Source organism: Panthera tigris, chromosome C1 (genome assembly GCF_018350195.1).
Source record: "Panthera tigris isolate Pti1 chromosome C1, P.tigris_Pti1_mat1.1, whole genome shotgun sequence".
NCBI classification, from domain to species: Eukaryota; Metazoa; Chordata; class Mammalia; order Carnivora; family Felidae; genus Panthera; species Panthera tigris.
Genome location: NC_056667.1, coordinates 68,666,707 through 68,679,824, shown reverse-complemented (window position 1 = coordinate 68,679,824; position 13,118 = coordinate 68,666,707). Strand labels below are relative to the sequence as shown.

General features: G+C 36.3%; 1 long non-coding RNA gene across 1 annotated transcript in view; it reads left to right on the top strand.

The window, feature by feature from the left end:
• The window catches only part of LOC122241466, a 29,009-nt gene extending 16,489 nt beyond the window's left edge, over window positions 1–12,520 (top strand). The window contains exon 7 of the long non-coding RNA XR_006221634.1: window positions 12,470–12,520. This is a non-coding gene — a long non-coding RNA (uncharacterized LOC122241466). The remainder of the gene's footprint in view (window positions 1–12,469) is intronic.
• The last annotated feature ends 598 nt before the right edge of the window (window positions 12,521–13,118 follow it).

The window sequence follows — 13,118 nt, the reverse complement described above, 5'->3', positions numbered from 1 at the left end:
TATTAAACGTAAGTAAGTGTCTCCCTAAGTTCTGTGAGCCACTCTAGCAAATTAATTGAACCTAAGGAGAGGGTTGTGGGAACCTCCAATCTGTAGCCAAATAGGACGGAAGCATGGGTTCTCTGGGTTTAGAACTGGCATCTGAAGTGGGATTCGAAGGAGTTTTGTGCAAGTGAGCTCTCAGCCCGTGGGATCTGACACTGTGTGTAGGTATTAGAATTGGCTTAAATTACAGGATACACAGCTGGTGTCACAGATACTTGCTTGTTGGTTTGGGGAAATACCTCCACACGTAGAATGATGAGAAGTGTCAGAAGTGTTCCATGTGAGTAGTGAGGGAGCCTCACAGGAGAGAAACATGGAAGGGAAGAACTGGGAGTTTTCCTACGCGGGAGGAAAAAAACTCTGAGTTCTTTTCTTTTACAGTCTATTTCTACACCTGTTAAATGGTAATAACTTATTATCAATCTCATAATTAATAAACAGACTGACAAGTGATAAATACTTGATAAATGCCAAAAAACTATTTCTTATCAAGATAAATATGACTTGTCTTTTTCTAGCATTACGTTATGTCTCTACTCTGTGAACTTGGTTTCAGATTGTTTGGGCCAGGGTGGTGTAGGCGGGCAGGATGAGGTGAGGTAGGGGAGAGGCTGGGAGGGATAGTGGGAAATGCAGTGGATGAGAGAAGAGAAAACAATCCCACCACCTTCATACAATGCCCAGAATCACATAGTAAGCATTCAGTAATGACAATTCCTTGGTATTATTGCCTTTAATTCCCCCTGAGAAGCTTAAGTACCTTATTTTACAAATATTTATTCATGCCATCTATCTTTATTAAAATAAAATGATCTTTAATGCCAATTTTAACCAAGGCAAATTATTTTCATTAATTGTAGTCAGTAAATGGTCTAGTCAAAGGGGAAGTTTTCTGGATTACACTACACTGGTGCCTGGGTTCCAGCTTTGATTCTAGGTGCCTTTGTTAATTACTAAATTTCATGGCTAAGACCATTCAAAACATTAGCTTTTACCGGGAATTGCAAAAGTTGCAGAGAAAATTATTTTGGCCTACCTCATAAGAAGATACCTGGCAGGTCAGCAGGTACTTGAGGAGTAGTAGTATATTCTGAGAAAAAAATCTAGAACACTCAGTTGGAGAAATTATGTGCTTTGTAGAAAACTCTATAAATTCTTTTCTCTGCCTACTGGAATGGTTTTTAAATCATTTTGGATATATAGTCATCAATTTATCTTTTAAAAATAAAACACTTCCTATTGATCCCCTTAATTATTTTTCTCAAGCATCATACCAATAGTTAAGATTAATAGTCTCTGAGGGATTTTTCATCAAGAATTTAGTAATTCTTGGATTAATTTGAAGATTCAGAGAATAATAGTTTTATTTAGTTAATTTAGTTAAACAATCCAATTCAAGGTAAAATAAAGTATTGAATAAATATTCAAGTTCAGTCAAAAAGACTATTTGATGTTTGGCTTTAAAAACATATGCAATTAACTCACTGGCCAATTTTTGTGGGTGTGGAGGGATATTTGTTTTTTCTATTTAATAGAATGATCTATTTTGCTATTTACTTAAGCCACTTTCCTGGTCTGCTGAGGTAGCTACAAGTTCATCACTGATCTCTGTATGATATTTTCCTGGACTTAAAGAAATTACAGTATTGTTCAGCTTTTTTTGATCCAGGTATATAAGAGTCAATTATTTTCACTCATCTTCAGAAATTCCATTAAGTTTTTTACTCCAGACTAAATGGGCCAAACCTTAAATTTATTATTAATATTATAAGACTCATCACATGAAATTATAATTATTTGTATCATAATTCACTCTTGTCATCTTCCAAATAATCAGAGAGAGAGAGAAAGGTGTTGTGCATGTCACTAAGACTGCCTGTGACTGGCTTCATGTTCCCTATAAATGTACAATGACTACATCACAGATTCCATAATTAAACTTAGTGCAATGTAATGGATGCTGAAAGCAAAGGTAAAATAATATTGTTCTAGGAATTAAGAGTAAATAAACCAATAAAATAAAACTGGTTGTAAAAATGTGTTCAAACAAAATCGTAAATATCCCTTTAATTACTTTATTTACTTAGGAATTTCACATTTGTTTTAATTATCTCTCGCACTGACAAATTTCCCTGGTGAGATTTACTTCACAAGTTTTTCAATACACTCTAAAATTTTACATATGAATTTCCTCTCCTTTGATGTATAGCCTCCAACCTCTGTGCTACGTTTTCTACAACAAACATTTACCAAAGCCTTAATACAGATTTAATACAGCCTATGAAAACATCTATTAAGCACTTACTTTCCACCAGGCACAGTGTGCTAGAACCAGGGAAACAAATGAAATTTACACAGCATACGAAAGTGTAATATTCTATGGATCACTATTTGTTTCCAACACTTGCAGCACATGTCAATGATGGCTGCTTCTAAGGATTTATAATTTCTACCAAGTGCTAAGGACTGATCCTCTCTAAAAGTGATGAATTATTGGGTATGCCCAAAGGCACCTGGGATGTAAGAGACCAACACATGCATGCAAAGTTGGCCCCGAGTGAAGGCCCTGATGGCTTATATTTAGGACACAGAGACAGAGATAAATTAAGGCAGATGAAGGAAGTACATACAAGTTTTTAAAAAAATAAAGATCTTCAGCAAATTAGCTATTTTGTTGATAACTGCTTCACTTAAATGCAAATAATTAACAGCCTTTTTATTTGTCTCTATCACCAAACCACTTCCAACAACATCTTTAAATCTTAAGCAAAGTCTATAAACATACGACAGGGATGTAGATTCACGGGTATCAGCTGAAAGACCTACTGAAGACTAAATAAAAGGAAAAAGTTGTATATAGTTGTTAAGGTTGAAATGGCATTGTTTGCTCACTAGAAGTATTTCACAGTGATTAAAGTATTTAAATTCCCTATCGTTAACTCTTAAAAGTATGTGTTTACTGACATCGATTCTTTTTTTTAAAAGTTCTAATAAATATAAAGCAGTGGTATATGTCAATACCACATGGAGAGGGCTTTCTGCAATTTCCCCGTAGGAAAAGCACAGCACTCAGAGTAACCACCCCCCCCCCCCATGCCTGTCTACCAAAGGAGCCTCTTTCTCAGTTTGTAAAAAGCAATCAAGGACCTCTGTGAGGACTTACATATGACTACTAGCTGGCCACACAACCTTAGTCATGCACATTAATGCTACTTTCTTTTTCCTGGATATCATGATCATAGACACAAAAGGCACACAATCACCAGATTCTGCACTCACCAGATTCTGAATTCACGCCTTAAAAAAAAGGAAAATTGTACATGCTTCCCTAGAGAGAGACAATACAGAAATTGAGACACGTACTTCATGACACAGATTCACTAGTTCCGAATGCTCAGATATGGACCTTAGGCTCCTGATCTTGGAACTTCTTTTCTGTGCAGGCTAGAGACATCAAGAAGAAGGTGCTACATTGCATTCTACTGCTGTGTAAATCTTTAAGCATTCACCTTTGATTACAGAAGTTGATGTGTGAGTGGCTAGGGGAAACTAGTTTCTGAGAAATGAGAACTCTCTTGGCCTTCATGGGGCGCATGGCTCCCCACAGACATCCTGGTGCATTATTTAGTTTTTCCTGCCTCTCTCTGCAGGTGTTAGTGCTAAAGCTTAGGCAGTGCAGATAAAGCTAGCCAGTGGAAGGAAGTCAGGTTTCATAGTGTGATCACATTGTCCTATGCCATCCACAGGAAAACCAAAACAGCTACTGAACCATTTCTGTTTGGTGTTTTACAATTGGATTTTACTTTTTAGATGAATCTGAAGAAACTTAATTTTTCAGGCACACGAAATCTTGGAGGAAGAGTTCTTGTTGCATTGGAAACTAAGTTGTCTAATGCCAATGAGGCATTTCTGTACCACCAAGTGTATTTACTTATATCAATACTCCTTAAATTAAGCTCAAGGAATATCCTTCATTTCTTTGTTTCCTGAGACAGATTTTCTCTGGATATAGACTCCACAGTGGCACAATTAAGTAATTAGTCCAAAGATAGTGATTTGCCACCTGCTGAGATCTATGCATCATAACTCCTGCTCTCAGAGAACTTAAATTCTAATTAAGAGCAAGAGGATGGCTCAGAAGGCAGTAATTTTGTAGGACAATTTGAAAAAATCACATAAATAATCTTGTTTTCTCAACAATTATATTTTATTTCTATTTAAAAAACAATATTGTGATAAATGACCACAATTTTAATTAACAGACTAGTAGCTTCTCATCCTTGGTAGGAAGTGATATCTCTCATTTGATAACTATGTTTGTTAGTCAAGATTCTCTAGAGAACAGAACCAATGGATGTGCATGTGTATGGCAGTGGCGGGTGGGGGGGGGGCGGTAAATAGATATGTTATATACAATTGGCTTCTAATATTATGGAGGCATAGAAGTCCGAAGATCTGCATTTGGCATCCTGAAGACCAGGAAGAGCCAATGGTGCAGGTCCACTCTGAGTCTAGTCCAGTCTGAGTCCAGCCCTGAGAAGCAGGAGAGCCAGACAGACTTGAGACCCAAAACAGCTTATGTTTCAGTTCAAGACTAAAAGCAGGAAAAGACTGATGTCCCAGCTCAAGAAAGTCAGGCAAGAGGAATTCCCTCTTACTCATGAGAATGTGAATCTTTTTTGTTCTATTTAGACCTTCAACTGATGGCATCAGGCCCACCCACATTAAGGAGAGCAAACTGCTTAACTCAGTCTACTGATTCAACTGTTGATCTCATCTAAAAACATGCTCGCATATCTGTGAATAATGTTTAAGCAAATATCTGGTTACCCCATGACTCAGTCAAGTTGATACCTAAAATTTATCATCTTTAAATCTACCTCTTATAAACTTTGTACCTAACACATCTCCTTAAACCATACTTAATCTCCAAAGAAAGCCAATAACAAGATCATAATTCCACCTAGCATGATACAACTGTCCTGTGTATAACCAAAAATGTACTTACTCCTTCCCAAGAAGAGGAAGTAAAGGCCTTAAGTGATGTTTAGTCTTCTTTTATATATTTTAAGTACTATTATGTAAAGTTAATAATACTTAAAAACTATGATATAAAGTCACCAATATTACATAATATGGGAAGAAAAGAAAGATACTTGTTGTACACATACAAACATATTTATAACAAAATAAACAGGAAATTCTCATGACAATTATGCTCATTTCTGTACCTGGTTTTTATTAAGTAACTTCTTCCACTATCTATTCTATATTCTGTTTGCTTCAGCCAGCACCTCAGCTGGTTGTGATTCTTTACCTAACATGGTGACCCAAATTTCATTCCTAAATGATCTGGGCCATTAATAGTTCTGCCTAGATTGGGTTACTGTGATTTTTCATTGATCTTAATCATAGAGTATGGTAACGCTCTAAAATGCCCTGAGGGACCTCCTTTATTCCAGACATAGTCTACTTTGCCTCCACTGTGGAATTGTAGTCCAATTTCCCCTTAGTAGTCAGGATCAACCACCCAGACAGCAGAGTAATCCCTGTTTTATCTGTTGATTGAGAAAAGTGAGGAGTCAGGTGGCAGTCTTAACTTTTAGTTCAATGGAATCATTGTTCTGTCTTCTGATGGAAGCATTCCTCCCTTTGGAACTAAGACCTCTAAGCCAGCAGAACATAAAGTTGCAGGAACAGGAAGCAAAAATTTTGCTGGTGAGGGACACCTGGGTGGCTTAGTCGGCTAAGCAACCGACTTTGGCCCAGGTCATGATCTCACAGTTTGTGAGTTTGAGCCCCGCATTGGGCTCTGTGCTGACAGCTTGCTCAGAGCCTGGAGCCTGCTTCAGATTCTGTGTCTCCCCCTCTCTCTGCCCCTCCCCTGCTTGCACTCTGTCTCTGTCTCTCTCAGGAAATGAATAAACATTAAAAAAAATTTTTTTTAAATTTTGCTGGTGGGTCATTAGGGATAATAATAGTGCCAATTCCATTTCCATCCATTGATTCCTGGACCCATGAATCCTGACTATGGGACAAACAGCACCATATACTAACACTGATTCAGAGAATGTACAGCCTTCTAGAGAAGCTTGCCCATCCCTGCAAGGTATTGCCACCTAGCTATCACTATAACTGAGTCTTCAAAAGAGTATTCCATCATTCGCTGGAGTCACCTGCTTCAGGATGGTGGGGAACATTGCAAGATAGTGAATTCCATGAGCATGCGTCCATTGCTGCACTTCATTTGTTGTGAAGTGAGTTCCTTAACTAGAAGCACTGCTTCTAGCAAAGCACACTGTTCTAGTGTAGAATACCATGATGGTGGATAAGGCATTCTGTAAGTCCACAGATGACAATTTGAATTTTGTTAGTAAAAACAAAACATTACTCTTTCCATGTAAGTGGTTCAGTATAACCAACCTGCCACCAAGTAGCTGGCTGGGGAATAATACCTTATTGGAGACTCAGTATTGATCTCTGCTGCTGCCACTGGGTATTTAACAGTGGCCATACCCAGGTAGGCCTTGGTGAGTGGGAGTCTGTGTTTCTGAGCCCATGTAAACCCTCAATTCCTCCAATGTGAACACTTTGTTTATGAGTCTATTGGGCAATGACAGAAGTGGCTACAGAAATAAGCTGACAGGTATACACAAAATAGGTTTTCCATCCACTTGATTATACTTTTTTCAGCATTATTGAGATATAATTGACATATAAGATTGTGTAAGTTTAGGGTGTACAATATGATGATTTAGTAGTTTTATATTGCAAAAAGATTACTACAATAACATCGCTTCACATAATTACCTGTGTGTGTGTGTGTGTATGTTAAGAACATATAAGATTTACTCTTTTAAATAATTTTAAGAATGTAATACAATATTGTTAACTATAGCTACCATGCTACACATTAGATCCCCAGAATGTACTCATCTTGTAACTGGAAATTTGTGTACTTTGACATATCCCCATCCTCCAGCACCCGGCATCAATCATTCTATTTTTATTTCTATGAGTTCAGGTTTTGTTTTTACATATTCCACATATAAGTGATATCATACAGCATTTGTCTTTTTCTAACTTATTTCATTTAGCAAAATGTACTCAAGTTCCATTCATGTTGTCTCAAATGACAGGATATCTTCTTTCTCATAGTTGAATAACATTTCAGAATATATATAATATGCATAATGTCTGTACATATGAATATATATATATATATATATATATATATATATATATATATATCACCTCTTCTTTATCCATTCATCTATTGATAGACCCTCAGGGTGCTTCATGCTTGGGCATTATGAATAATGCTACAAAGAATCTGAGAGTGCAGATGTCTCTTCAAGATTCAAGATCCTGATTTCATTTCCTTTGTGCATTACCCAGAAGTGGGATTACTAGATCATATAGTAGTTCATATAATAATAGTACCATAATAGTACCATAATCATTGTGGTTTTGCCTTTCTCCGATGATTATTAATATTTCTGTAATGATATATTGACTATATATGCATCTTTTCATGTACTTGTTGGCCATTTGCATGTCTTCTTTAAGAAAATATTCTGGTCCTCTTATTCATTTATTTTTTTATTTGTTAATGTTTATTTATTTATTTTGAAAGAGAGAGAGAGAGAGAGAGAGAGAGAGAGAGACAGAGAATGAGCAGGAGGGGGCAGAGAGAGGGAGAGAGAGAATCCCACGCAGGTTCCACACTGTCAGCACAGAGCCTGATACAGGGCTCAGTCTCACAAACTGTGAGATCATGACCTCGGCCTAAATCAAGAGTCTAAACCTTAACTGACTGAGCTGCCCAGGTACCCCCTCTTATTCATTTTTTAATTAGATTGTGGTTTTTTTTTTCCATTTGATTCTTGAGTTCCATATATATTTTGGATATTAACCCATTATCAGATAAATGATTTGTGAATATTATTTCCCATTCTGTAGCCACCTCATTTTGTTGTTTCTTTTGCTGTGGAGAAGATTTTTTCATTTGATGTAGTCCCTTTTGTTTACTTTTGGTTTTGTTACTAGTATTTTTGGTGTTATATCGAAAAAGTCATTGACAAGACCAATGTCAGGGACATTTTTCCTCTTTTCTTTTTTCCAAGACTTTTAAGGTTTCAAGTCTTATGTGTAAATCTTCATCTATTTTGAGTTGATTTCGAATAGGGATCCAATTTTATTCTTTTGTATCAGATTATCAGTTTTCCCAGCACCATTTACTGAAGAGACTATCCTTTCTCCATTGAGTATTTGTGCTCCCTTGTCAAATGTCAGTTGACTGTATATGCAAGGGTTTATTTATGAGCTCTTGATTCTGTTCCATTGGGCTGTGTGTCTATTTTCATGCCAGTACCATATGGTTTTCTTTAGTGTAGACTTGTAGTAATGTTTCGAATAAGGAAGTATGACATCGCCAGGTTTGCTACCATTCTCAGGATTGCTTTAGGAATTTGGGGTCTTTTGTGGTTCCATATGAATTTTAAGATTTTTTCTATTTCTGTAAAAAATGCCATTGGATTTTGATAAGGATTTCTGAACCTATACCTGGCTTTGGGTAGTATGAATGTATTAACAACATCAATTCTTCTTATTCATGAACATGGAATATTTGTGTCATTCAAATTCTTTCATCAATGTTTTAGTTTTCAGTGTATGTATCTTTCACCTTGTTGGTTAAATTTACTTCTAAGTATTTTACTGTTTTTCATGCAATTGTAAATGAATTACTTTATTTCTTTTCCAGAAATTTTATTGCTAGTATATGAAAACACAACTGATTTGTGTATGTTGATTTTGTATCCAACGTTACTGAATTTGTTAAATAGTTCTAACAAGGTTTTGTTTTTGTGGAGTCCTCAGGATTTTTTTTATCTATGATACTATGTCTCCTACAAACAGAGACAATTTTACTTCTTCCTTTCTGATTTTTTTTTCTTACCTAATTGCTCTGGCTCAGACTTCCATTACTATGTTAAATAAGAGTGGTGAGAGTGGGCACCATTGTCTTGTTCCTGATCTTAGAAGAAAAGCTTTCAAACTTACCCTACTGAGTATATTTGCTGTGGACTTATTATATATGGCATTTAGGTATGTTCCTTCTATACTTAATTTATTGAGAGCTTTTACCATGAAGAATGTTGTACGTTGTCAAGTGCTTTTTCTGCATCTATTTAGATGATCATGCAATTTTTATCTTTCATAAAGGTAGAATGTCACATTTATTGAACCATCTTTGCGCTTCAGGGATAAGTCCCACTTGACCATGGTGTATGAACCTTTTAATGTTCTGTTGAATTGATTTAGCCAGTATTTTTATAAAGACATCTGCATATATGTTCATCAGGAATATTGACTTGTAAGATTTTTTGTACATTTTGTTTTGTTTTTGTACTGTTCTTATCTGGCTTTGATATTTGGGTAATCCTGGCCTAATAAAATGAATTTTATGGGAGTATGCTCTTCAATGTTTTGGAAGAGCTTGAGAAGGATTGGTATTAATTCTTTAAATGTTTAGTATAATTTAGCAATAAAACCATCTGGTCCTGGGCTTTTCTGTGTTGATTACTGATTCAATCTCTTTATTCATTATTGGTCTGTTCAGATTTTCTATTTCTTCATGATTCTGTCTTGGTAAGTTATATATTTCTAGGAATTATTCTTTCCTCTAGGTTATCCATTCTTTTTGCATATAATTATTCATAGTATCTTATTTCTTACCTCTTATTTCTGTGGTATCAGTGTAATGTCTCCTCCTTAATGTCTGATTTTGTTTCAGTCCTCTCTCTCTCTCTTTTTTGTCTAGCCAAAAGTTTATGCATTTGGTTGATCTTTTCTAAATGTCATCAAACTTTTATTTTGTATTTCTGATCATTTCTTTCTGCTATCATCTTTGTTATTTCCTTCCTTCTGCTGATTTGGGGCTCTGTTCTTCTTTTTCTAGTTTCTTGATGTGTAAAGTTAGGTTCTTTATTTGAGATCTTTCATGTTTGTTAAAGTAGGCATCTATCACTATAAAATTCCCTCTTAGAACTGCTTTTGCTGCATCCCATAAGTTTTGTTATGTTGTGCTTCTGCTTTTGTTTGTCTCAAGATATTTTTTATTTCCTTTTTGTTTTTTATTCATTGGTTGTTCATAAGTGTGTTGTTTAATTTCCATGTACTTGTGAATTTTCCAGTTTCCCTGCTGTACTGATTTCTAGTTTCATATCATTATAGTCAGAAAAGATACTTATTATGATTTCAATTTTAAATTTGTTGACTTGTTTTGTGACCTTGCTAAAATCTTGCTTCATTTTGTTTAACATATGGTATATTCTGAGAATGTTCATTTTGTGCTTCAGAAGAATATGTATTCTGCTACTGTTCGACGGAATGTTCTGTTTGTATCTGTTAGGTATTTAGTCTAAAGAAGAGTTCAAGTCCAATGTTTGCGTATTGATTTCCTGTGTGGATAATCTATCCATTGTTGAATGTGGGGGATTGAAGTCCCCTAGTACGATTGTATTGTCTATTTCTCCCTTCAGATCTGTATTTGCTTAAAATATTAGGTGCTCCCAATTTGTGTGTGTGTGTGTGTGTGTGTGTGTGTGTGTGTGTGTGTGTGTGTTTAGTAGCTCAGTTTTATTTTCTTCAGTGACAAATATTTAAGTGCCCCTTAACCCCAGCAACAGGGAGAGAAAACAAGTAGACCAAGGGTGAGTACAGGCCAAAAATGAGACCCTGATAATAAACTAGTAGTCACTCCAAATACCAACTCCCTGTGTCTTGCCTAGTAGGGGACACAAAGTTAGGCCTCAGCCCCCTTGTTCTGGGCCTAGGTTTTGTGGAGTGGGGACCCAAAGTCTCCAGTGCTTCATATCACCAGGAAAAGCTGGTCAAGAAAGGAGTTGATGAAAATTTAGAAGAAAACAGGATCTTCAGCAGTGCATCTTTGTTGCCTTCATTTTATCATGTACTTGAAAACATTCCAGTCTGATCTTAGCTTAGCTTCGACTAAGTTAACAGTGGCTCTCCTGGCCACGTGAGTCCAATTAATTTTAAATCTTCATCACACATGATCTCTCCACAGCATTAATACTATCGACCCCTCAATTCTTTTGAAAATATGCTTCTCCTTCAGTTTCCGTGACACCATGTTTTCTTCCTATGTCTCTACTCTCTCCTTTCTAAGTCTTGTATGAGATAATTCTCCTCCTCATTCCTCCGTCTCCTGACTCTCAACTCTTGGAGGTTCTCTCAACTTTTGCAGGGTCCTCTTCTAAACTGCATTTTCTTGTCTAGCTTCAACTACCCTCAGTATGGAGATGACTCACAAATTTGTGTTTCCACCCAGCTCTTTCTTCTATGTTCCACACCATATACCTGACTACATATTCCACTTGTATGTCTCAAAGCCCACCTCACCTTCTGCCTCCTCTAAGTCTTGGTCTTTATCCTCTGTTCCCAATCTCAAGAACATTGACAGTTTATTTTCAGTTGTATAAATGAGAATTCTAAGACTCTGTTGCCACTTCCCCCTCCATCACATCCTTACATCTACAATCACCCTGATAATATTTTTTCATATACATATTTCTTAATTTCTTCCATTTCTTCTTTAACTCCCCTCTCTTCTCACCCCCCAAATCCAAGATAACATTACCTCTGGCATATGACTGCAATAATCTATTAACTCTTTCTTCCCTTGAGGTTATTTCTAGACACTCCAGTCTATTATTCCTACTGCAACTACAGTGACCTTTCAAACTGGAAGACTAATCATATATTCCCAATGTTTAAATACTTCAATAAGTTTCCTTTGTATTTAGCTTGAAAAGTAAAAATTTTAACATACTTATAAGACACTGCATAGTCATACCTTCTCCTATCTTTGAAGATTCATCTTTTTTTTTTAAGTTTATTTATTTTGAGATAAAGAAAGAGAGTGGGGAGGGGCAGATAGAGAGGGAAAGAGAGAATCCCAAATAGGCTCCACACTGTCAGCACAAAGCCCAATGTGGGGCTCAATCTCATGAGCTGCGATCATGACCTAAGCCAAAACCAAGAGTTGGACACTTAACCGACTGAGTCGTCTAGGCACACCCGAAGATTCATCTTGAACTTATTTCCCTCCATCCTTTTGTCTCACCTTCCACCCCACTGCACTCTACTGAGCCCAAGCTTGTCTCATTTGCTTGAATGCTCCATACTTTTTCATATGACATGTCCTTGCAAAAAATCTCCACCCCCATATACCCTCATCAACAGATTGGCACAAGCCTCAGGAAGGTTTCACTAATTCCCTGACACTAGATACTCTTAAAGCAACATGTACTCTTCATTTGGGTTACTTGTATCCATGTCTATTTTTCTCAATAAACTGCGATTCTATTAGAGTTAACTATGATGTCTCCTTTATTCACAGCTATGTCCCCAGATCCTGTCCGGCACTTCGATGAATAAATGACAAAGCTAGATGAATAATAATTTTTTGAGTGTTGATTTTGTGTAGGCACCACCGGGGTCATATAAAAATACGTTGGATATGGTCCTTACTCTCAAAGAATTTGCCTTTTGTCTTAGGAAATAAGCATAAATAGGAATGAAAACTAAATACTACACAATGTAATTCACATCTAATGCTATAACATGAGAAGTCATAAAACAATTTAAAAATATTTACAAAGCAATATTAAAAGATATTTATAGCTGGAGTGACCAAACGATAATTTTTGGATGAAATGAGTCTTGAGCTTGACACTGAAAGAGGAAGGAGTTAGAAAGCCAAAATGGAAAAGGTGGAAGTTTCTACAGAGAAGAATGGAATGAACAATACTCTAGAAGCAGGAGAGTCCTGGGGATCAAGATCAAATGGTGATGCCCTCCCAGTAGCCCTTTTCAGGAGGAAATGAAGAAAGACTGTAGTCCTAGAATGTGATAAAAGCCAGACTGTGGTAAGATAAGAATTTTAGCGACTAGAAATCCTGAAACAAAGCTTTAGTATTATATTTCTATAAAGTATGAGAAGCATCCTTGCTGCGTAACTGGAATGTGAGAAGAAAGGTATGAAAATC